We start from the raw sequence: 25,128 nt of genomic DNA on the forward strand, positions 1-25,128 counted from the left end.
AGATTCAGAATTATTTGGGTATAATTTAGGAGATTCATTAATCGGGGGTGCACTCGGTGTGGTCTCAGTAGAAACCATCGGAGTAGACCATGATCGAGGAGGTCTCAAAGGTTCATTTCTTTTATTAGAAGTAAAAATTTCTTCTAAAACTGCATCTTCAGGCTCACTTTCTACAAGAATATTATTTTTCTTTTCAGATCTTTTTACACCTGGAGACCCTAAAACCATTTCTCTAATTAAATAGAGTCCATCACTCATGCTTCCCTGTCTCCACATTCGCATTCTGTCTTCATGCGTTTCCCTTCTATAGCTTGGTATTTTAGGAGGTCTTTTAATACCACTTGCTTCTCTTTGTAGTTGAAACATCTCATCCTCCCATTCAACTAAAGTTTCAAATTGAGTAGGTCTCGGCTTTGGTACAAGAGCATTCATCTTTTCTCTCAAATTTCTTAAAATTTTTACATTAAATGAACCATCGTCCGGCCAAGCCAAAACACCATCGTCCTTAGTATAGTGTTTCCAAATATCAAACCACAAAACAGTATGATAACCATATTCACCTTCCATATACGCTGCAGGTGACTTGTATTTATGAAGTAATATACCACCTCGCGTTTTTATTTTCTTGTCAGGTGAAATAAAAAAATTTTATTTCTGAAGCATTGTAGGCTTTTTCTCAACATGTCTAAAGTGATAACTCATTTTTAAAAGTCAAATCCAATTAATAAAATTGTTCGTAAAATATTTCCGGGATGTTCCGCAAAGCCAGCCAATCCGTGCGCGAAACACACCAACAAGCCAATCAGAGTTGAGCTACGTCACCACCTTGCTCAACCAATAGAAATGGAGTTTTCTTGAAGAGCCAATCAGCTTACAGCTCGTCAGAGATTCAAAGACCAATCAGAACACAGCTCGTGACGTATGTCACCCAATCACAGCGCGCCCCTGCGTGACGTATACATCAGCTGCGGTTTCTCGCGTCTCACTCCCAGCGCTCACCCCTCCTTCACAAAATCTTTTCACAGCGCCATTTTGAGAACGCTTTTTCGGTGAAAATTAATTTAACAACGACAAGAAAGACTCATCTGTCTGTTTCTCTAATAAGTGACAGAATTCCAATCACACAAGAAATTCTTTGCGTGGAATAGACGACGCTATTCTCACAGAATATACATTCGCCGATAAAGTAATCCCTTTACTCTACCCTTCAAGCAAGTAATAATGAACTCGTTTCCCTCAGAATGCACATCCAAGTGACAATTCAAAGTTTAACTTAAACACAATTACAAAACAATTACGCACTTTCAAACGGAAAATATCCCTAATCAAACACACATGAAATCCGTACAGGACTCTCACCTGTTTATAGATATCATGCACCGTTAATAAAATAAGCGACGTTATCCGTACAGGACTCTCACCTGTTTATAGATATAAAACATGTTATCCCTACAGGACTCTCACCTGTTTATAGATAATCATGTACCGACGTTATCCTATCCTTCACTCAAGCTCGAATATATACTATTACTTTTATCACAGTGAGTTTTATAACAGGCTCATTGTCCCTATACTCATGCTGTTCAAATTTCTTAGACAATCCTCACTATACAACATTCACACCTAACCCTGGCATGTGTTGCACGACCACAACACTTGTGATACACGACGATATCACTACTCTGAAACAGATCAAATGTACTGTGTGACTACCTTCTCATCACACTATTTGTACCGGTACAACTCACATATAACACGAGAACGAACTCAAAATGTGTTAGACATCGATCCTATATCAATACCATATCATATTGGTTACCATAGCAACAATCAAAATCTGCTTCTTAGAGTCCATTGTCTCTATTATTCGAGCTCCGAGGCTTCCTCTAATTGCAACATTTTTTGTAAGAAATTGTCATCGTCTCGTTTTGCTTCCTCGGATCCAAAGTTATCAAATGTTCCTCCTGCCGGTTCCTGGCCTTGGCCTTGTCCGACTAGAAAATTGTTAAAGCCTCATAGTATTCACCAAACGTTGATACATTGACGGAAAACTTTCAGAATGGACATTTTCATGCTCCGTGCAGAAATTAAAATTCTTCTCTTTTAGCAAACTCGAGTAAACTAGGACCAAAGCAGTCAATTTAATTTCACTAGTGTATAAACAGACACAAGAAAATGATTAATGTAAGAAATATTATTTATTCTGTTGCCACCCTCCATTGCTAGTGTTTAACCCATTAGTCTAATGTTACCTAGCTAAAGCGAACAAATAAAGCAGCAATTTATATCTACCAGTCTTCATAAAATCCACGAAATTCTTTATGCACCTATAGAGAATAGAGTGACACCACATAGACAAGGAAAGCAAAATACGCACATGCTACTTTTATATTCAGCCGCAATTAGTCATGACATGACAAAACGACAAAAATTAATTTATTATTTTTGCACGAACAAAAAGATGCAACAATAATGCACATTTATGAGCACACATGTTAATGTCCCGCGTGTAATAATTTTAATCTAAGTTGAATTAATACAAACACATCACAAATCATTAATAGGATTATTTTATATTATGGAAGTATGACTTTGCAAGTTGAAATAAAATGTAATTCTCTATCTCGCTCCATCAGTGGTGTATCGTACATCAGCAGAGAAGGAGCACTTAAAGGGGCGGCGAGGTATTGTCGACCCCCCCCCAGTTGACGCTCAGCCTGAAGAGAGGAGTGGCTGCCTTGGCAAATGGGAAAAGTACCAAAATGTAGGGGGCACGGTACCCTCATTATGGAGCGAGCACATAGGGTCCCATCCAGGCTCCCCAAACTGGGAGCTCCTCCACGACCCATAGTGGCACGGCTTTGTCACTTCAAAGATCAGGACCACATCCTCAAGCCGGTCCGCCGGAAAATAATCTATAAGTGGGAAATAGTAAGGTGATGGTGTTCCCCAACTTCACTAGGGAAGTGGAAAGACAGAGAGCCTAATTCCTGATGGTTAAAAGGAAGCTGCAGCAGATACCAGTCCCATATGAAATGCTGTTCCCAGCACGGCTGAAGGTGGTCAGGCAGGCAGGGGTGCATTTCTTTCAAACCTCGCAGAAAGCCTGGGACTGGCTGGACTCTGGCCCAGGATGCGGAATGCGGGAAAGCTCCCCAGGGTCAGTGACAAAGAAGTCAGCGGGTGATTGCGCAAAACCAGGGCATTCTCCTCAACAGAAGCTAGGGAGTAGTGGCACAAAGCACTCAGTGGTGGTGGAACTCAGTAAGGCAGGCTCCAGCCCCAGATCAACTCGAAGTGAGCACAAGACGGAATGCTCAGATTGCTCACAGGCAACAAGTGCAGCTGAAGAATCAGAGCCTGAGCTCCTGAAGATAATGCCCAAATCTGTGGATGAAATCATTTATGTGAGGAAGGGAGAGGCAGAGAGAACACTGATCTTAACAGAATATATCTTTTAGGTAGCAGAGCAGGGAATGGGATTGGGGACTCCCCCGGAGTTGGTGTACTGAGTGCAAAGCTGGGGCTGAAGATCCGGATATAGAGATGGGAGGATCCGGCTAGCGGGGTTCCTGAGATTAGTCGGTAGTCTCCACAACCTCAAAGTTACTAGACCTTTTACCTTTTTCTTCCAGTTTGGATGGGATCTGGACTACCTTTACCTGACTTGGAGAGGGGGAGTTGGGGTGTTTGTTTGTTTTGTGAGTTACTTTCAGGGGCCAGGCGTGTCAGGGGTAGGAAAGTAGTTAGGGTGTTGTTAGTAACAGCCCAATGGATTCCGCCGTAGACCTTAAGTGCATCTCGTGGAATGTGAGAGGGATGCACCACATGGCAAGGTGCCGTAAGATACATGCATACTAATATGTCTCTTTACTACGAATGCACTACAACGCATTCCATTACAACGAGGTTGTTACTATGACCACGTTGTTTCAATGCGAACCATTACATCACAAGTCGTTACAACGACTTGCTGTAGGGGGCGCACTGGACTTAGGAATAGTTTTATTTACTATTCCTACTCCAGTTTGTGCAACAGTAGGGTAGGCATTGGATTGTAAATCCAACACAGCGCACCCCCTACAGCATGTCGTTGAAATGACTTGCGATGTAATGGTTGGTGTTGAAACAACGTGGTCGCTGTACCGCCCGTGTTGTAATTGAATGCTTTGTAGCGCATTCGTAGTAAACGATGTCTCCCCATGCATACTTACTACGTAGAGGGGCTCAAATTGCAATGCTGCAGGAGACACATATAAATGCGAAAGACAGGCCGCGCTGCAATGCAGATGGTATGGACAAGTGCACTATACAAATTATTCTGCGTTTGCTAGGGGAGTCCAGATCTGGGTGAGAGCGGGTGTCCCATTCCAGTGCACTAAGCAAATACTCGACCCTGAAGGGAGATATGTGGTCCTACTAGGCAAACTTGATGGGAAGGATGTGACGATCGGCAGCGTCTACGGGCCAAACACTGATCTAATCTCGTTCATGGCACTCCTCTCTAGAATACTGGCACCGGTACTGACTGATCGGTTATACTGGGGGGACTTTAATTCTATTGAGAATGTGTAGCTTGCCCAGTCCCACCTGCCCCTACCAAACTGGCCTAGTCGTAGAATGACGGAAGCACGCAGGAACTGGCAACAGCAATGGGGGCTGATAGACAGATGGAGGGCACAGCACCCGGGGGACAAAGATTACTCCTTTTTATCGCACTTACACAAGCTACATGTAAGGTTAGACTCCATGCTGTATTCTCCGGACGTACATGAATAAGTGAATATCTGGCAAGGACGTTCTCGGATCCCAACCCTCTTCTGGTAGGGTTGGCCTGGGTGAGGGTTAGACCAGGCATTCCGACACGGTGCCTTAGACCAGAGGCACTAGAGGAGCAGGTGTATAAAGCAACAATATGCACATTGATTGGGCAATACGTCAATGAGAATGCTGAGTCAGCGGCGAACCCTTTGGTGGAATGGGAGGGCTTTAAGACTGTGATACGGGGCAGGTGCATCTCTGAGATGGTAGGGGCTGTGGTATGGGGAGAAGCTTCAGAAGGAGAGACCGGAAAGTAGTGACAAGCAAGAGGAATTGTTAGCAGCTAAAGAAATAGTAGCAGAACATGTAGAGCGGTTGCGCTATTTCAACTATAAAAATTATATGGCATGTGCTGAAACAGAAAGGGATAAACCTGGGGCACTGCTGGCTAGCCTGGCTAGGGGAGGTTCAGTTATCCTGGAAATGAGGGACGAGCAGGGAGAAGTTTGATATCGCCAGCAGGACATCAACAACATGTTCCTTGGGTACTATACCGGTTTATATGAAAGTAGGGTTTCCCCCACAGCTGCTGAGATAGACAATTTCATGGGAGATATTGAATTGCCAGCAATCCTAGTGGAAGAGGCGGAGCCACTAGGGAGGGAAATAGAGCTGGGGGAGGTGAGAAGTGCCATCAAGGCGATGGGCAGAAACAAAACGCCTGGGACAGACAGGCTCCCAGTTGAGTTTTAATCCACATATGTCAAACTCTTGGGCCCCCGTTTAGTGGAGATGTAGAACCAAGCAAAGCAGATTGGAAAACACAAGGGAGGCAATGGTTATCCCGCTGTTGAAACCAGGGAAACCAGCATCTTATAAAACAGCATACAGACCACTTCTTATGCTCAATTTGGATTATAAAATCCTGAACAAGATACTAGCCACTCGTCTCCTGCCGCATATGGTGGGCCTCGTACACCAAGACCAAGCAGGGTTTATGCCGTCACGGAGTTCAGCGATGAATGTCCGGAGACTATTGCGCCTACTGAAGAACCGGGTCAATCAGAACCGGCGGCGTCAGGGACACACCCGATGTCTTCGAGTCCACCTGTCCTGGCAAACAGAGACACGGAATCCTTCTAGGTGGCGTCAGAGATCAAATTTATTAGCTGTAGCTAGTAACAGTGAACCATGCAATACAACACGGTGTACAACTCAGGAAACTGCTCAACTTTCGTAGAGCAAGACACTACCTTTTATGCGCAGTTTCAATTCATTACGAATGCACACCCATTGCGGCAAATTCTGACCAATAGAAACACATTTTTATACATTATCACATTCCAAAAAGCTCACTTTACATTGTACCAACCCACAAGTTAATTATTAAGATTGTCGCAAATTCGATTACCAAAAGCCGGACAAACCCATAATTGAAAGCACTACCCATGTAATGAAAAGACATAAGGAAAAGAGCAATTCAGATATAGTATAAGATAAGATATGTGCAAGAAACTAGAAGTTAACGATTTCCTGAACAATGATTGTATTTCCAGACAACGATCAGCAAAAGAAACTGGCTTCGTGAAAGGGTCGGTTTCAGGTGAAGGGGTCAGCATCTTGCAGTTCACTCGTAAGTCGAAAAAGGCCCACGTTAAACTTTACATGGACAACGAGGCCCATGCAAACTTCGTTCGTTCGTTTATCCCTATGGCCTACGTGAGGGCAACACAAAATGACGTCGCAAACAACGTAAAACAAAATGGAGTCCAGTTCCAAAAATCATGGAACCTCAGCCCTCCTTTTGCCATTACGTAGGCAATGACCTAAACTCACGTCAATCTGAATCCAGGTCTATATCTATTATCATCAGATCATCAAGGTGTTGCTGTAACATCATCTTATTCTCTTTGGCTTCTCTCGAAACGGGTCGTCTCACACAGATCGTAGCACAAAGGCCACAAATGGCAGGACCACACTAGATGCTTAAGCAACACGAGAAAAGAATCGCTAAAGCCATACCAAGAAACATCAGAATCTTCCATCCCCATTTGGACAGCAATTCCTAAAACCATCCCATTAACGACCAGTTACCTTCGTCTACAGGTATAGATTCAGCAGACTTATGCAACTTCTGGATAGCTTGGTACACCGTCGGGGCATTATCTGGTATGAAAACACAGCAACTAGATCCGATCAATTTACATACCACACCTCTATCTGCTAGTATAATATCCAAAACAAAGCGGTTCTGTAATGTCATAAGGCGATCCGCTTGAAGCTCAGCCGTAATATTGCTAAGGGCACCTGCAGTCTCATTTATAGTGGCCTCAACCACTCTCGTTAGCTGACGAATATTCCTACTATTAGCCATAGGACCCCAAAAGGGCAAGAAACCCTTAAAGAAGTCTCCAACTTCTTGTGCGACAGTATCCTTCGCATCGATAATACCTCTACCCAATCTTGTCTTATGGTAGTTGAAAGCAGCTGTATACGTAGGGGGAAGCAAATACGCTACATAACATGTGCCCGAAAAATCAGACGGCAACCATGTATATGCTCTATCATAACAAACAAAATACGTGCCTTTGGCTGGCACAAACGGAGGAGATTTCTGGGACGTATAAACGTATGTGTAAACACACACACTCTTACCAAGCTGAGCACTCGGATTCTGACCATTACCTTGCAGACAAAGATGACCTTGGTGGGGTACAATCCAAATAGGAGGAGACCTTCGCTGTCTCTCTTTCTCTGTCAGACTAACACTATATGTCGTCTTATTCCAACCGACATATGCTGGCACCTCATCTTTGGGGATAGCGTTATACGCATCGATATCTCTAATCATATCAACTATTCCCCATATCAAGGCATTATTACTCGCATTGTCTTTGACAGAACGTACTGGAGAGGCTTCATTCGCATATATGAACATTGATTGGAGTGCCCAAACGGACCTATTAGGTGAAAAAGGCAAAACCAAATATGGCATTCCCTTATCTGTCGTATGTGGCATAAGACCACACACCCAACAATTCGTGGTATTTATGACTAACTGATGCTGATGCAACATCTGTATAAACGAATTGTTCACAAATTCTGATCTTCGTGTCTGTTCATGTTCAGGCAAAGTATGAAACTCATGTGGAGAAACAGTAGAAAAAGAAAGAGTAGTTTGGGAGGTAGATGTAAGCGACAATTGTGTGGCATACAAAACCCAACCCGCACAAGCTAATGTGATATTCAAAAGCATTAGAAAACACATTATTAAAAAACATTTGCTACGAACCAAGATACACACTCTTATTTGTGAATCAGCTTTCCTAACATTCTTATCAGGATCAGAAAACTCCATCCTCTAACGTGCTGCTCACGGCAATTTTCCCTCTTCACTTAAGTGTGCGCCAAGATCGCACTAACGACCCTGAACCACAGACCTTGTCACTACGTGGCTCACCCCTTAAGAACTTCCTACCGTGACCCTGCAGCGGAGTCCGGATGGTGACTCCAAAAAGGAAAAAGCAAAAAAGTTTCCTGATCTGACAAAGTGTAAATTCACTATATAAAAAATGACTCTTTATTAGTCCATATGTACTGTCTTTCTTGATCTCAAATTATAGCGTTCTTTATCAGGCACAGTCTGGTCCTTGAACAGAAGATCCGGTTTGGTGGTGTCAATCTTCAGATGAGGAGGCACAGCAGCTTGCAGAACATCATCATCCTCGCGTTCTGACCGTGTCCATGTCAAATGAGCATCACTAAAGGGTATGAATCTAGGGACTTTTTCACAGTCAAAATCGGCTATACCATCCCTAACCCACTGATCATATGGTAAAGGCAAAGGAACCTTTTTACAGTGGGTGGCATGCACCCAGTTCTTTTTGCCTGCTACTCTAACAGCGCTTCTAGTAACCAACAAAATAAAATAAGGACAAGTCCATCTCGGTTCCAGATTCTTAGTACGCTGGAAGTTCTTGATGAGAATATACTGTCCAGGTTCAAGTACGTGTCCTGGATCTGTAGTAGCTGTCGGCAAACTGTCATAGACCTGTTGGTGGAGAACACATAATTTAGCAGTCAAGTCATGTAAGTAATCCACCAGCATAGGGTATTCAATACTGCTGTATTCTCTCGGACGAGGCACACCCCAAACATTTGCTGGATGACCAAACACGATTTCATACAGACTAAGTCCCACTCGAGAATGCACTGTTGTCCTAGTTGACAAAAGAGCCAACGGCAAGGCATCTGGCCATGTAAGACCAGTGCTCGCTTGTACCTTAGCTAACTTCAGCTTAAGGGGACCATTGTAACATTCAACAAGTCCAGCAGACTGGGGGTGATTCGCTGCGTGGAACTTCTGATTTATTGCCAAACCTGCACACACTTTCTTCATGATTTGACCCACAAATTCACTCCCATTGTCCGACCATACAATTCTCGGCAAGCCATACCTAGGGAAATACTCTTTCAGCAAAACCTTGGCTGTAGACAAGGCAGTATTATCCTTTAGGGGGTAGCCCTCTATCCATCTAGAAAAGGCACAAACAACCACAAGAATATACTTCAGATTATTGCACCTCTCCATGTGAATGTAATCTAGCTGTATCACCTCAAACAGATACGTCGGAGGAGCAAAATGACCAGCTGGAGTTGGAGTTCCCTTATCAGGATTATACTGCAGACAAATCATGCAATGTTTCACCACGTTCTCTGCACATTTCGGAATTCCAGCATTCTGCCAAACTGGAGCCAACAACTTGCGTATTCCTTTTGAACTTATATGAGCCAATCCATGAGCCATTGTAACTACTGGGAGCACATACGCATCCGGCAACAACCATCGCTGATGCTGTGACAACTCAACCCAACAAACTGTAGAATCCAACATACCCGTACTCTCTCTCCAAACATTCACTTCCTTCTCTGTAGCTTCAGCCTGAATCATCTTCACACTTTCTATTGTGTCTTCACACATTCCACCAGCCATAACCCATCTTGCTGGGCCTGCAACATACATACGGCTCATCATGTCTTTCGCTGTTTCCTTCGCAACTTCATCCGCAAACGCATTCCCTCGACCAACATCGTCCACAACTTTCTTATGGGCACTTCACTTCACGATTGCAATCTGCTTTGGAAGAGTGAGAGATTCCAAACGTTCATTCACCAACTGCCCATGCTGGATTTTCGTACCATGCGAAGTGAGAAACCCACGCTCTCTCCACAAACGCCCAAAACTATGGGCAAAACCAAACGCATACTGGCTATCGGTGTAAACATTCACTTGTTTTCCTTCCGACAACACACACGCTCTAGTCAACGCAATCAACTCTGCTGCTTGCGCAGAATTCTGTGGTTTTCGTGCTGTCTCAACAACTGTATGTAAAGTTGTGATAGCATACGCTGCAGTCGTTTCACCATTCGGAAGCTTAAAACACGAACCATCAACCCACAACGTACCATCCACATCCGTAAGGGGAGTATCCCTCAGATCCACTCTAGCTTTCGTTTCTTCCTCTGTACGATGAAAACAACCATGCTGTTCTTGAGCATCCGTCTCTGTAGAGATCGGCAACAACGTAGCTGGATTCAACACATTACATCTTTTAATGTGAACATGGCTAGCCAACAGTGTCAACTCGTAACCTGAAAGACGTGCACTAGAAAGGTGCTGAGTCTTGGTCCTGTTTAATAAGGTATCCACTGCATGTGGGACCATCACAATCAACGTATTATCCAACACCAAACCAGCAGACTGTCGAATAGAAACATCAGCTGCCGCTGTAGCTCTCAGACAACTCGGCAACGCTTTCGCAACTGGATCTAACATTGCTGAAAAATACGCACATGGATGCTGCTTGTCCGCAAAATGTTGTGTCAACACTGACAACGCACATCCTTCCCTCTCGTGCACGTACAACGTGAAAGGCTTGCTATAGTCTGGAGTACCCAACACCGGAGCCGAACACAATGCATCGCGTAATTCAGAAAAACTCTGCTGACATTCATCAGACCAAGGAAGAGGATGCGGAGTATCTTTCAGAGTCAATGCTAACAAAGGTTTCGCCAACAAGGAAAAATTAGGGATCCATTGTCTACAATACGATGTAATACCTAAAAAAGCACGTACTTCTCTCTGTGTCGATGGCACACTCATTTGCGCAATCGCTTGAATTCTTTCTGGGGTCAATCTCCGTCCCTCCTTCGACAAGAGATGACCTAAGTAAGTTACCTCTTGGCGGCAATATTGTAACTTCGAAGGTGACACTTTATGATGAAGGTCAGACAAATACCGAAACAACGAAAGAGTAGCCTCTTTACAAATCTTTTCGTCATCAGCAGTAATCAACAAATCATAGACATACTGAATAAGAGTAGAACCAACATGTAACACAAAACCATCAAGTTGAGTTTTCAACACTTGGCTATAGATGGAGGGACTTTCCCAATAACCTTGGGGAGCTCTCTTAAACCGGAAGCTTCGGCCTCCTAATGAGAAGCCAAAAATATCCCTACTCTCCTCAGCAATAAGAATACTGAAGAAAGCATTCTTCAAGTCGATAACAGAAAACCAAGCTGCCGAAGCAGGAATCAAAGTCAACAAAGCAGTGATATCAGGGACCACAGGAAACTGTGGCACGACAATCTTGTTGACCTCCCGAAGGTCGATCACAAACCGATACACAGGTGGCTGAGAAGCATCTGTACGTTTAAGAACAGGCAAAACCGGGCTATTACACACGTTACCTCTCGTTTCCTCAACCAGATCATAGACAATCGCTAAAAGAGCTCTTTCACCATCACTCGAGATCTTGTATTGTGGTATATGAGGCAATTTAGCATTCGATTTGAGCGTAACAACATACGGTGGAATCTGCAAAAGACCAACATCATTTGGACCCGTAGCCCAAAGCGTTTCAGGAAGCGAACGCAATTCCAGTAGCAAACAATCTTTAGACAAATACATTGGAGAAATCACTTTCTTACCAAGAGTAAGTTGTACACCCGAAGGAGAACAATGCAATGTCGCATACAGTCTTTTCAGCAAGTCCAAACCCAACAGATTCTCACCACAACCAGTCGTTAGAATAAGTGGAGCTTCCAATTCACAAGGGACAATGGAAAGGGACAAAGGACTAGAAACCGGATTATGAACTGGGGCGCCTGAAAATCCTACGGAAACATTGGTCAAGCCAGACAAAGGTGCGCCAGGGAGTTTAGAATGCATAATAGAACTCTTTGTCGCAGCAGTATCCAAAAGAAAAGGTTCTACCACACCTGATGTAATCACTTCAACATAAGGTCCACTCTAGTCTACTGGAACTGACACTACTCCCTTACTTTGTCCTTGGCTGTCCTAGTTATCATTATAACCGGAGCTCTCACCTTCGACATAGTAATCCTCAACATAGTACTGGGCAGACTGACCACTCGGAACATTCTGTCTGTCAAAATAATTCACAGAATTCTGTAGGGAAGAGGAACGCTCATTCTGGGGGATCACACCATGTCCTCTACCCCTAGGAGCTTGCTGAAAACCACCACGACCTCTTTGACCAGATGCACCATTCGCATGCTTTAACAAAGTCGGACAACTATTCTTGAAATGACCTTCTTCTCTACAATAAGCACACTGATTAGGGCCAGGAAAAAATCGCTGAACATGTGTAACAATCTCTGAAATTGCGGAAGTTGCTGAAACTGAGGCTGGTTCTGACGAGGCGGATAAGCTTGCTGCAAAAGAACTTTCGTCTTTAAATCTTTTGTTTTCTTCTCTGCTTTATCCTTCTCATCTTTATCCCTATTCTCGTAATATTGGGCAGTAGCCAATTTCTGGGCTGGCGAAGAAGCGGCCCATGAACTCTCAGAGTCCTTCAACTCATTAGAAAGTTCGGGAAGCAAATTAAAAAGACAAATTTATCCACGAACAACCTTTGACTACCTTCCGTACTCATGTCCTGACCACTGTGATCGATAAACGTCTCTTCAAACCTAGTGAAGAAATCAGACACCCTCTTGTCTTTCTTCTGCTTGCATGCTGCTAACTTATCCCAATTCACTCGTAAAGCAGGCATCATCGTTTTCATCAATTTAATAATTCTACCTGGTAAATCCGCAACTAAAGGATCAGGTTTAGCACCCCCCTCTTGTCTACCATCCGCAGCAACAATATTCGCCCAAGTATCTCCTAATTCTTGCGCATGATTCTCATGACAAATTTTCGCCCACATAGGTTGCGGAACTACATTACCCATCAACATATCGATGTCAGCCAAATTCATAATACACGCTTCAACTGTCTGAGACAACTCCTTGTAATAACCAGCAGGATTCTTACTAGGGTCAGGTAAGGTCTGCTTAAGAGCCAAGACCTCTGCTCTCTTCCAGGGAACATGTACCCATACTCGCTGAAAATGAACCGGTGCAGCAACAATACCCTGATTTACATTAGCCTGAACTGCTTCCTTCCATACAGGAGGAACTTCTCTTATAGGAAACTGTTTAACTTTCCTTCTAACGAAGGAATCAGGTTCGTACAATGTCTGAGGTGAAAGTCTAGACCTAAAAATAAGTATCGTCTCTACTGCATCTATAATATCAGATTCCACTATTGTCCCTTTAGCAAATTCGGAGTGAACATCAAGTAGTTCCTGCGGAATCAGACCCAAGTCATTATTTTCCCATTCTTGACGCAGGAACATACACATTACATCGAAAACATACCTTTGCTTAGGCGGTTCCCATTGAAAGAAAACATCCATAATCGATTGCAAATTATACCTAGAAGCATTCGAAATCCATCTACAAGCCAATAAATCCAACACAGCCCGTTCCTCGGGACTGGGTAGCTGACTACGACTCTGCTTACGTACCGAAACAGGGGTCATATTCAATGACCCAAGCAATGGAGTCAACAAACTAGAGACAGTTTCTGTCATTCGTTTTCAAACAGAAGGAGAAGAAGAAGACATAAGAACAGGAGAATAAGTATTCTGAGGCAAAGAAGGCGTAGGCATGAAAACAGTCGGAATCGAAGATGCAGAAGTAGAAGGCAAAGGAGTTTGAGGCAAAGCTGGTAGCAAAGCTGGCGACCCTAGAGCGGGTTGCGCAGGAGGAGGCAAAACCATCTGTGGAGCACCGGGTGGCTGAACAACAGCAGGAGGTTGAACAACAAAGGGCGAAACAACCGGTGGTAATGGAGGCGCAGAGCACCCTGCACATAAGGAGGTGGCAATCTCAGTAAACGAGAGATCAAAGGATCTTTTTCAAGATCTTCAATCGCTTTCGGAGGAGAAGACGGCAAGGCCGGATAACATTTATCTATGGCCATGCAACGCTGCCTATCTAAAATTTAATTTGCTCGCTCCTCTCCATCATCCCTATACTGCCTAGCGGCTTGTAGTACTGACATATTCTTATCTTTCCTATCTCTTTTAGCTTGTTTAATTTCTCGCTGTTTGGCTTCCTTTCGCCAAAGGCGGAAAGCATCAAACATTGCCGGCCGGGCTTTCTTTTTGAACAGTGCTACTTCCAGATTATCTAAAATATTTAATTTGAAACTACCATATTGGGGCCATCGTAGAACACCATCTTTCCTAGTGTAGCGGATCCATACTTCGTTATAAGTTATAGGACCCACTCCATGTTTAGAATAGAGCTCATAAGTCGGAGTTCCAACCGGAGGTATCGGACACGAGTCCTCCAATCGGGAATCCCTGTTGCAACCACAACTAAACCATTTCCTAATTTTGCTAAGACCAGGCATCTTATAGCTCACTAATCTAGCTTCAAACTTCAAGGGGTTATCGACTATCGATACACTCGCAAATATACGAGCCCCTCGGCTTCGATTGCTGCAGCAGCCGAATTAAACCAAGCCAAGAACCAAACCAAGAACCAAACAAATTCGTGGGAGCGATGTCTTCGAGTCCACCTGTCCTGGCAAACAGAGACACGGAATACTTCTAGGTGGCGTCAGAGATCAAATTTATTAGCTGCAGCTAGTAACAGTAAACCAAGCAATACAACACGGTGTACAACTCAGGAAACTGCTCAACTTTCGTAGAGCAAGACACTACCTTTTATGCACAGTTTCAATTCATTACGAATGCACACCCATTGCGGCAAATTCTGACCAATAGAAACACATTTCTATACATTATCACATTCCAAAAAGCTCACTTTACATTTTACCAACCCACAAGTTAATTATTAGGATTGTCCCAAATTCGATTACCAAAAGCCGGACAAACCCATAATTGAAAGCACTACCCATGTAATGAAAAGACATAAGGAAAAGAGCAATTCAGATATAGTATAAGATAAGATATGTGCAAGAAACTAGAAGTTAACGATTTCCTGAACAATGATTGGATTTCCAGACAACGATCAGCTAAAGAAACTGGCTTCGTGAAAGGGTCAGTTTCAGGTGAAGGGGTCAGCATCTTGCAGTTCACTCGTAAGTCGAAAAAGGCCCACGTTAAACTTTACATGGACAACGAGGCCCATGCAACTTCGTTCGTTCATTTATCCCTATGGCCTATGTGAGGGCAACACAAAATGGCGTCGCAAACAACGTAAAACAAAATGGAGTCCAGTTCCAAAAATCACGGAACCTCACTACTTGAAGCTGCCTCCTACTGTAGGGAGGAAGCTGTCATCTTTGCAGTTAATATAGAGAAGGCTTTGATTCCCTCGAATGGTCATACGTGTTCCGGGAGATGCAAAGGTTTGGGGTCTGAATTTGTGGCATGAACCCCCTTACTCTACACGGAGTATACAGCCAGAGTCAAGACGGGTAAGCTCATATTGAACTGCCACAGGGTACATGGCAGGGGAGCCCACTGTTGCCCTTGCTGTTTGCCTTGGCCATGGAACCCCTGGCAGATAGAGCTAGGAATGAATGCTTCTGCCGTGGGCTGGAGGCGTCAGGCCGAACGCACCACATAGCACTGTACATTGATGTTTTATTATTATTCCTTAGAAACGCAGGGGAGGACCTTCAGTGAGCAAGGGAATTGCTAGTGGCACTGGAGAGAGTGCCAGGTCTTAAGGCGAATTGGACGAAGTCGTGCCTCTTCCCCGCCACGGAGGGTAGAGAATGACCACTGGCTGTGGAGGGAATCCTATGGGAAAAGGGATGCATTCCATACCTGGGTGTCCAGATTTATTATGACCAAGCAAGTTTTGATTTCTGGGGGACCCTTCCCCTATCAGAAGCAGACAAGGTAGCCCTACTGACGATGGTGACCTTGCAGAGACTACTATATTTTTTCAGGGTGCTCCCGGTTTGGATTTCGGCGGGGATGTTTCGGCATTTCTAAGTATTGATGACGGCATTCTTATGGGGAACGGGGAGATGCAGAGTAGCGCTCACAACACTAATGAGACCAAAAACAGCGGTAGGGCTGCCAGTGCCAGACTTTAAATATAATTATACAGCTGCCCAGCACAATGGCTCGCGAAATGGATAGCAAGCTGAGTGAGAGGAATGGCCCAACAAGCTGATGCTGCACCAAGTCTGGTTCCCCTCTCGTGATAGGTGTTGCGAGAGGGGATCAGGAGAGAGAGAGATCACCACTGAATTAAAAGTAATTTGCAAATGCTGGAACAGAATCCTGCAGAGATCCAAAACTAAGCGACCATATGCCCCAGATATTCAGCTGTCTGTTTGTGCGGCACTCCAATATGGGGGGATTGGCGAGGCCTAGAGGACTGGATAGAAGCAGGAGTGACCACTGTTGGAATGTTGTACGAAGAAGGAGCCTTGCTAGCCTTTAATGACTTCAGGGAGAGATATGATGTACCCAGGGGGGAGTTCTTACTACACACTGCCTTCATGGCACTGATACGCAAGCAATGGGGAAGGAGACTTTCAGAACCGCCTAAATCAGAGAGGTGTCAATATGTGGTATCCACTTCAGGGACATATAAAGCAGTCACTTGTTTATACAGGCGGCTCAGCCATACGACACTCCCAGACCTTAGTAAGCTACAACAGAGATGGGAGGAGGAGTTAGGGGAACCAGTAGCTGAAAAAACATTGGGGAACTGGTTGAACGTGTAAACAAGGGCACCAGAAACATCAGATTTCAACTTCTTCACTTCTATATCCTCCATAGAGCATACCTCACGCCAGGTCGCATCAATAGATATTTCAATATAATAACAGCAGTGTGCCTGCGCTGTAGTGAGGAGGGGGCGGAATTTCTTCATATGTTCTGGAGTTGCCCAAATATTGGTGACCTCTGGGGCTCGGTGACTGCAGTGCTGGCCGAAGTGCCGGAAAGGAAAATAGACACAACACCAGGATAATGTCTTTTGCATTGGTTCCCCCACATTGCTAAAAAGAAGGTGACAAGTAAGTTTCAGGACTTGGGTCTTATATTGGCAAAGAGAGATATCACAAGCCACTGGAAAGCACAAGGGCCCCAGTGTAAATAGGTAGAAGAGGGAGTTTATAAAGTGGGCGGACTGTGAGGGAGCAGTAAGGTTAGGGATAGCCAAGAAAACTGGCAGTGATAGGAGCATAGGTAGCTTTCGTGTCACTGCTAAAGAATCCAGAGGCTGAGGCAGAGGGAATGCCACGCCTGACAGAGGGCAGATGGGAGAGGGGGAGTTACCTTCCTCTTGCAGGAGGCAGGCAAGATGATGCAGTAAACTAGAGCTTGTGTCCCAAAGTGGACCATTAACACTAATAGGTGTATTGTTGGGCGGTGGGGAGCAGTGACAGAGGCAGGGTGCTATACAAGCTGTGGTGCCAGTACAAGAGAACTGTTTGAAGAAGGGACTATGGAATGAGAGCTAACCTCAACAATGCTTGAGTATAACAGTATTTGCATTGCTGATTGTAGGACGCCAAGAGTAATTGTTCAATAAAATCTGTTAAAAAAAATCAATGCCCCTAGGAAGGATTAGTGACTTCAAGTCCTTGGTGCCTCCTGGTCGGCTTAATTATTTACCTATTTGAGGAGTGAAGGCGGGCTTCACATGGTGTATCTGTGCTTGCCCCCCTGTATTTTCGCTTCACACCATGCCCTGAGGAACAGTTGACTTTTAATTAACTATAGTTGCTGCCTATGCCAACATTAACCCTTCACTAATCATATGTATGCTACTGGGCAATCGACTTACACGTCAACATACTAGACCTTGCAGCAGAGTTTTACCTTGGTGCTCAAGCCTGCTGAAAGCAAATCTCAAGTAATTCTACATATATTTAAGTGATGGCCTTTTCAATCCTCACATGATTATACTTTAAGGCTGAACTTACACCTTTTTTGGGGGGGAGTAGTGAACATAGCTAATCCTTATAACCGTGGCAGGAGTCATGAATACAGGAATGTTCCCAAATACTTTCCTATTAATAACAAGAGAACAAGAGAAGAGAATAACAAGAGCAGGATATAGATCCCAAAGAAAACAAGCACTGTTGTTCAACTATCTGGAAGCTGAAGGCAGGTGCGTATTTGATCAATCACAACAGCTGTGAAGCCTGAAGAAGAAGTGATATGGGACCAGTACATTGAAGAAATAAGAAGAATGGAAGAACACTTCAACACCCCACTCAGAATATTTATGGGGAGTCATAACTTATATACCAGGTATCGAGCACCTGGAGAAGCAATAGAGGCCTGTGCTGTAACCTTAAGCATGTTGTCATCAACTTGTTTATTCAGAGATACTGATGAGATGATACACGAACAGGTAGCAATGCATACTACTTGTACAACAGCACAAGAGAGTCTGCTGTGCCACAAAACCGAGACTTAGACAAGGTCATTGGCATGATCAAAGGTGTTGAATGCTCAGCGAAAGGGATTAAAATGTTAAAGAAACCTGAGATGCACTCTAATTAGGTTACTGTATTGCAAATCAGAAATGGCACAGCAATGACAAAAAAACATCTGTCCACGTAAAGATTTAAACCTGATGAATCCAACAAGAGTGAGCATTACCGTTGTGAATTATGCAACCATTTAGCGCCATATGGAAATTGCCTTACTTTGGGAAGAGACTATTGCAAATGTTTCGTAAAGAATCATTTGCTGAGGTGTGCAAGGTAAATACCTGTCCTAAGAAGGTTGACACAGTTAATGAAGAGGACGATGGTTCTCTGGACACTAAACATTACATGGAGGACCTTGTTTTAGTGGTGGCTACCCTTGACAAATACAATGAGAAAAGCCAACCCAAAGTTGATGTGCAAGTCAATCAATCTAAGGTGGAGGTCCTTGCAGATAAAGGGTCAAGCATTACTGTAGGAAAGTAAGATCTGCTTTCATGGTCGCCCCCACTTTTTGCTGGTTTCATTATGTTTTACTGACTAGTCTGACTGGAATCCTGCTAATCAGGACACCAGTTTCTGTGCTTCTTCCCTAAATTGAACATGGTGAATACTTTGATACCCCCCATATTGACTACTGATGTACCCTTGTAAGCCCCTAGTATATGATACTAAGGTACCCATAGGTACACCAGGGGTCTCCCATGGGCAGAAGCCTGTGTTGTACCACCCATGGGAGACCACTCAAACTGAGATTACAGGCCTGCCACTGCAGCCTGTGTAAACTGCTGCTAGCACCACGTATGACAGATATAAGTCCCTTATATGTGAGGTAACTGCACTTAAAACCTATAAGTCACCCCTAAGGCAGGCCTTTCAATCCTGAAGGCAGGATGCTCGGTTATGAGTGTGAGGGTGCCCCTGCATGAGCAGGACACCCCCACAATCCACAGAGTCCATTCTCCCAGGTTGTAAGTGCATCAGCCATTACAATACATAAAGTGGCCATGCGTCTTTACACAATGGCTCTCTAAACTGGCTGAAATGAACCCTGTCATGTTTGCTATCAAACATGTTGGAATCATACCTCCAACACTGTTGCACTGTAAAGCTCCCCTGGGTGGCCCTCAGTGCTCCCAGTATCAGTCTTCTAGACCCGGACAGCAAACTATGGATGCTGCCGACCAGAGACAGCGCTTTGATACCTGATTCGGTTCGGGTCTAGTTCGCGCTATATAAAACTCTACAAAAAAAAAGAGACAATTCTGCCCTCCTGCTGCTGAGCCAAGCCCGAGCAGGGGAAGGTAGGACAATAGGTTTCCTGTCACATTAAGGTGTGACCACCTCCCAGACAGGATTTACTGTATTGGGATAGGGTGGGGGTACTGGCCAGCGCCACTAGATTGCTCTGAAGGGCTCATTTGGTGCACTCCTTGCATACTTCAGTGAAACCAGCTCTGGCACAAAACTGGTCAAAGGACATTGTAGTATCCATCCCATTATCCAGTCCCTCCTTTGGGAGGGACCCCTGAATCGTCCAATCCTTTCCTTAGTGTACTTAAGGGCTTATCTGTGGGTGGGTCCCTAGATTCATCGTGGGACAAGATTCAGATTCGAAACCACTTCATCTTCATCTGTCTAGGCACTTTGGATTTCGCTGGGAACCGAGACTGCAACTGGGAAAACTCCTGCTGCTCCTGGTCTCGTCGTCCTGGCAGTCTTCTGCGTCATCTGCGCCTGTGCTCCGTACAGATTCTTCTACTGGCCTGTGGACATCCAAGACACTCGAAGGAATCTCCCTTGAAGTAAAAGAGTCACTTCCCTGCATCTGCAGGCATCACAACAAAGCTGACCAGTCCTGAGCTCCTACGGACTCCAAAAGGTTCATCAACACAGGAGGTCAAGCATCTCCTGCAACCAAGATCTTTGCCTGCACCGTGGGCCTTCAGCTTCTGGTGAGCTGCTTGAGGTCCTATTGCAACTCCTGTGCCTTTAGCCCGTGGGTCCCCTTGAGGGGTTTCTTTAGCTTCAGTGGGCTCTCCTGCTTGCTCTGGCCTGATTTGACTTAACTGCTTGTGGTGAGTCACTTGGGCTTTGCTGGTCCTGACACTGCACCTTTTTCGAGGACTTCGTTGGTTGCCATTGCCAAGGCTTTATAGTGCCCCTGCCAGACACTGACCCCCCTGGCTCTTGACATCTGATGTAAGACAGCTCCTAAATGGCTCCTGGTCTTCCACAGCATTGCCTGGTCTGCACAGCTGCAACTTCAAGGGCACCGTCAATCCTCCTTCATCCCCGACATTGATGGGCATTTGTATTCCGTGTCTCCTGGTTACTCCTGAGTGACATAGACTCTGTCAGCTCTGCTTGCAAGTACCTCTCATCTTGAACCCACCTTTGGGTTCCACCGGACTCTCTAGCCTTCTTCACCAGCTGCATCTTCACTGAAGTGCCCCATTGTGGTCTACGGTGGTTTCCAACGTCACTTCGCACCTATGCACCCGGCTTCCCTGGTGTAGGTATCCTAGTTCCTGGTGTATCCATTGGTGGGGTGGATCTCCAATCTCCAACCTTTTTCTTTAAAACTGTAACCACTACTTACCTATTGACTTGTATTGAGCACGTGGTTGTGTTTCCACTCTGCACACGGCCTCCGTGGGGTTCCTGGGTACTTACCTTGGGTGGTTCCTTGGGTCCCCGATTCTTCTACATCCTCTGGGTCCAGTCCTGACTTAAGTCTTGGTTTTCATTCTACTATTTTAGTATAGGGTTTGGTCTCCCCCTGGAGACCACTGTGTATTTGTGCGACTTATATGTTCTATTATCAAAGTATTGTGTGTATTGTAGTTATAGCTCCAGGTAGGAGATATTGCAATGTGTTAGTGAGTGTTTATAATAAATACATATTTTTGCAGCTACACTGTGTGGTTCTTTTTCACTTAACCTCCACCATTAGTTTAAGTACTAGTAAAACAAACTGATTAACACTCTTTCTGGACTACGTCTGGAGGCTGCTCTCCACAGCTACCACTTAGAGAGCTTTCTAAGACCACTAAAATCACTATAAAGGCAGTCTGGATTAGTGCAGGGTGCTACACTTACATACGTGTACGCCATATACTAAACCAGCCTCCTACAATTACCATTACTGCTAACAGCATACCAAATAACATAAATATACACCAAAATCTCATTATGCCAAACACCTACAGAGGATACAAAATTAGTCTTGAAGCTGTCTTAGGGGCAAATTTATATTTTGAAGGGTGAACAATTTCTGCAGATGGATATGTTATCAACCGAGGTGTCAACATTTTGGGATGATAGAGCTGAAGAACCTTCCTATGGTAATTAAGCCATGAATGGCACCATATGTATTCAGAGTTGCTGAAAAAGTTCTGATGGCATCATACAGTAGTATTGCGGAAATTTTTATGGACACGATTAAGGTCGACTGAAAGGATTTCAGCATTGCATTAGTTGTTTTGGGAAGCTCTAGCAAGAATATAACAAGGTGGGATAACTCTCAAAAAAGAAAAATGCTAAGTTTTTCAGTCTAATGTGGATTATTTAGAACAAGTCATCAGTGTGGAAGAAGATGTCCATAAATAGGTCAACTCAACCCAGCAACAAAGAAAAGCTTACATCCTACTTAGGTCTCTGTGAATTCTATTCAAGATTTATTAAAGACTACACAGAAACAATAGAAACAATGTGATGATTGATCAAGAAGGACTCTGAAGTCTTATGGAACGAGGCTTGCAACAGGAGCATGCAGGAACTTAAAAAAGAATTACACAATGCTTACTCTTTAAAATGATTTGATCAGTCCTTAGATTAAATTGTGACATTCGTCACACGCCAAGTGGGGCTCGGTGCTGTCGTGAGACAGGTTAGACTGCATGTGACAAACTTGTAACCTTTGCATTACACAATTTGAAAGGTTCTGAAGTAAAGTACTCTGTGATAGTGTACAAACTTTTAGCATGTCCAAATTTAGATGCTTCTTCTGGGGTAGGCCGTTCCTTATTAGAAAGTATCATACACCTTTGGTAAGCGCATTGGGTAAAGATGGTTCAGAGAAAGTATCTCCATGCTTGATAAGTTATACAGTAAGTTACACAAGTACATATTTACATTGGAATACTTTCCCAGTAAAACTGATATTACATCTGACTTCTCGCAATGGATGCCCTGCAATCCAGACATTTGTTATAATGAATGGAGTGATGAGGCCAAAGATGCAGCAATTGCACACTAATCTGTAAAATACTGAAATGAGAGAGTAGTCAATTGAAGGGAATGAATGAGTGCATTCAAGGTGACCCTGAGTATGCCATGGTCAATAACTTTATCATTGAATGTTGGCCAAAAGAGAAAGGTTTAGATTACCGGCCTCAGGCCAAACTGGAAAATTAGGGAGGATTAACCATTGATGACAATGTCATCATAAGAAATAACACCTTGAAGGCACCCACTTTATTGAGACCACATCTATTTGCCCTAGCTCATGGAGGGCACATGGGATTTACAGGTACAAAGAAAAATCTATTGCTGGTGGCCTTCAATGGACTGGGATGTTAATGTCAGATAAGTAAGGAGTCTGATAAAAATGTAAAGGAATGAAAGCCCCCTTATACCTGTGAGTTTGCCGAAGTCCCATGAAGACGTTGGGTGTAGATTTGATAGGCCTCTATAATATATTGCATTGTATAGCATTTTCAAAATAGATTATTACAGCAAGTGGATAGATCTAGAATTCTTGGAATGTATTATATCTAGGGACATCCTTGAATTTTTAAAATAAGTGTTCTCAAGCAAAGGGTTCCCTTAGCACGTTGTAAGTGAGGATGGTGGTCACATTCTGCCAAAATGGCAGAATTCTTCAAAACGTGTGTATCACCCATTACAGAACATTGCTATACCATCCCCAGAGTAATGAGCAAGTAGAGCGTCTCTAAGAAACCATATAATTAGCTTTGAAACGGAACATACCTGTGAAAAATGCCTTGAGAACCCGCCCATGGGCATATTTTAATAATCCCCATAGTGACAGGCAAAACCCCATTTGAGTTACTGAGGGGTAGATTGTCCATAACCAAATTACGTCCCTGTTGGTTTGAGGGTGGGTGTGGGAAAAGCCACAATTGTTAAACACAGCACAAGTGAGGCTTTGTGCAAAAAGGTACCAGTGAAGCAAACGAAAAGGAAGCAGCATTATGACAGAAAGAGGGCTGTGTAAGGTATCTCAGGAACAGTTGTCAAAATCAGACGCCCATCCTTTAAACAGAGTGGATTAGAGGTAAGTGGCCACGTGAGTACGATTAGAACTTCTTGGTCAGCACTAATGTTGGAAAATAGGCTTTGGTGGAATGTCTCACGTGGTGTGTAAGGATCCTTGGTTTCTCCACTCCCTTCTGGGATACCAACATGTGCCTCTGACAAGAGCCGGTCTTTTCTTTGCCTACCTTCCTAGTTTCTCTGTGCACATGCATTCTCAATCGCGGTGCTAGAAGGGCAGGGCATTATGTGAGGAAATGCCTTAGTTCTGTAATAAACTCGTCCTGCTCCAAAAAAGCAGATCCTGTCACAAGTACAATTGTTAATGTAATAATTTGCTATTGGAGTACAAATACTGGGTTTTACACCGTTTTTTTAATACTAATATTTGTGAGCAATAGTTTATATTTGAAAGATGGAACGTGCAGCGGCATAAAAGTAGGAAAAAATCGAAGTCAAGTTTAAGTAGCCACCACACTTTATAGAGTGGAAGAACAGATGTGGGGTCACAGTGCCCCCTGCCGACTACATCTTACACTCGTTTTTGTTGTTTTCGGAGCCTTACCATAGATATAAAATCACTTCGGAAAAAATAATCTTGCTTCTCCACGAAAATATCCAGAGATTGGCAAGGTTACAGCGCAGTGCTGAGTATATATAGCGCCTGGCATGTGGCCTGGCAGTATGTTTGTGCTGTGCAGAATTCATGAATGTGGCACATCTTCAATAGTTGCCACAAGGATTTGCACAAATCATTCCTCTTTAATATTACAAATACAGGGATGGGGGCGTTCAAGGGGCAGCACTTCCATACCTGCATTTGTATTTGTGAAACACGATTATTTCACGACAGAGGTTACAATATAAACAAAATGCCACTAAGAGAAAACGGACATCCTGTGTAAAGAGCACCCGGCATCCGATTCTCAAGGAATTTTAATGTTGACACTGTGATTAGTAATGCAATTTGAATGACTTTGCTCGGGTTTTCTTCTTTTCAAAGCCTGCCAACATGCACATCGCAGGCAATGTGAGTATAAAAGAGATTTAAAATAGCAGGCTGCTAGTTTCTGATAATTATGATATTAATATTGCAGATTAACTCACAATTTGAATTGGTGATCATAGTATTACCATGCTTTGGTGTATTTTGTACACATGTGTTAATTCAGTTAATTAATAAAAGTTTATCTGAAAATAAATGTCCATAAAAATACAGTATAATAAGTGACTACCTTGTTTTTCAGTCACTGAATCAGTACATGCCTGGTTGGTATATTATATGTGTTTTGTTA

This window comes from Lissotriton helveticus, chromosome 5_1 (assembly GCF_964261635.1).
Source record: "Lissotriton helveticus chromosome 5_1, aLisHel1.1, whole genome shotgun sequence".
Classification (NCBI taxonomy): Eukaryota; Metazoa; Chordata; class Amphibia; order Caudata; family Salamandridae; genus Lissotriton; species Lissotriton helveticus.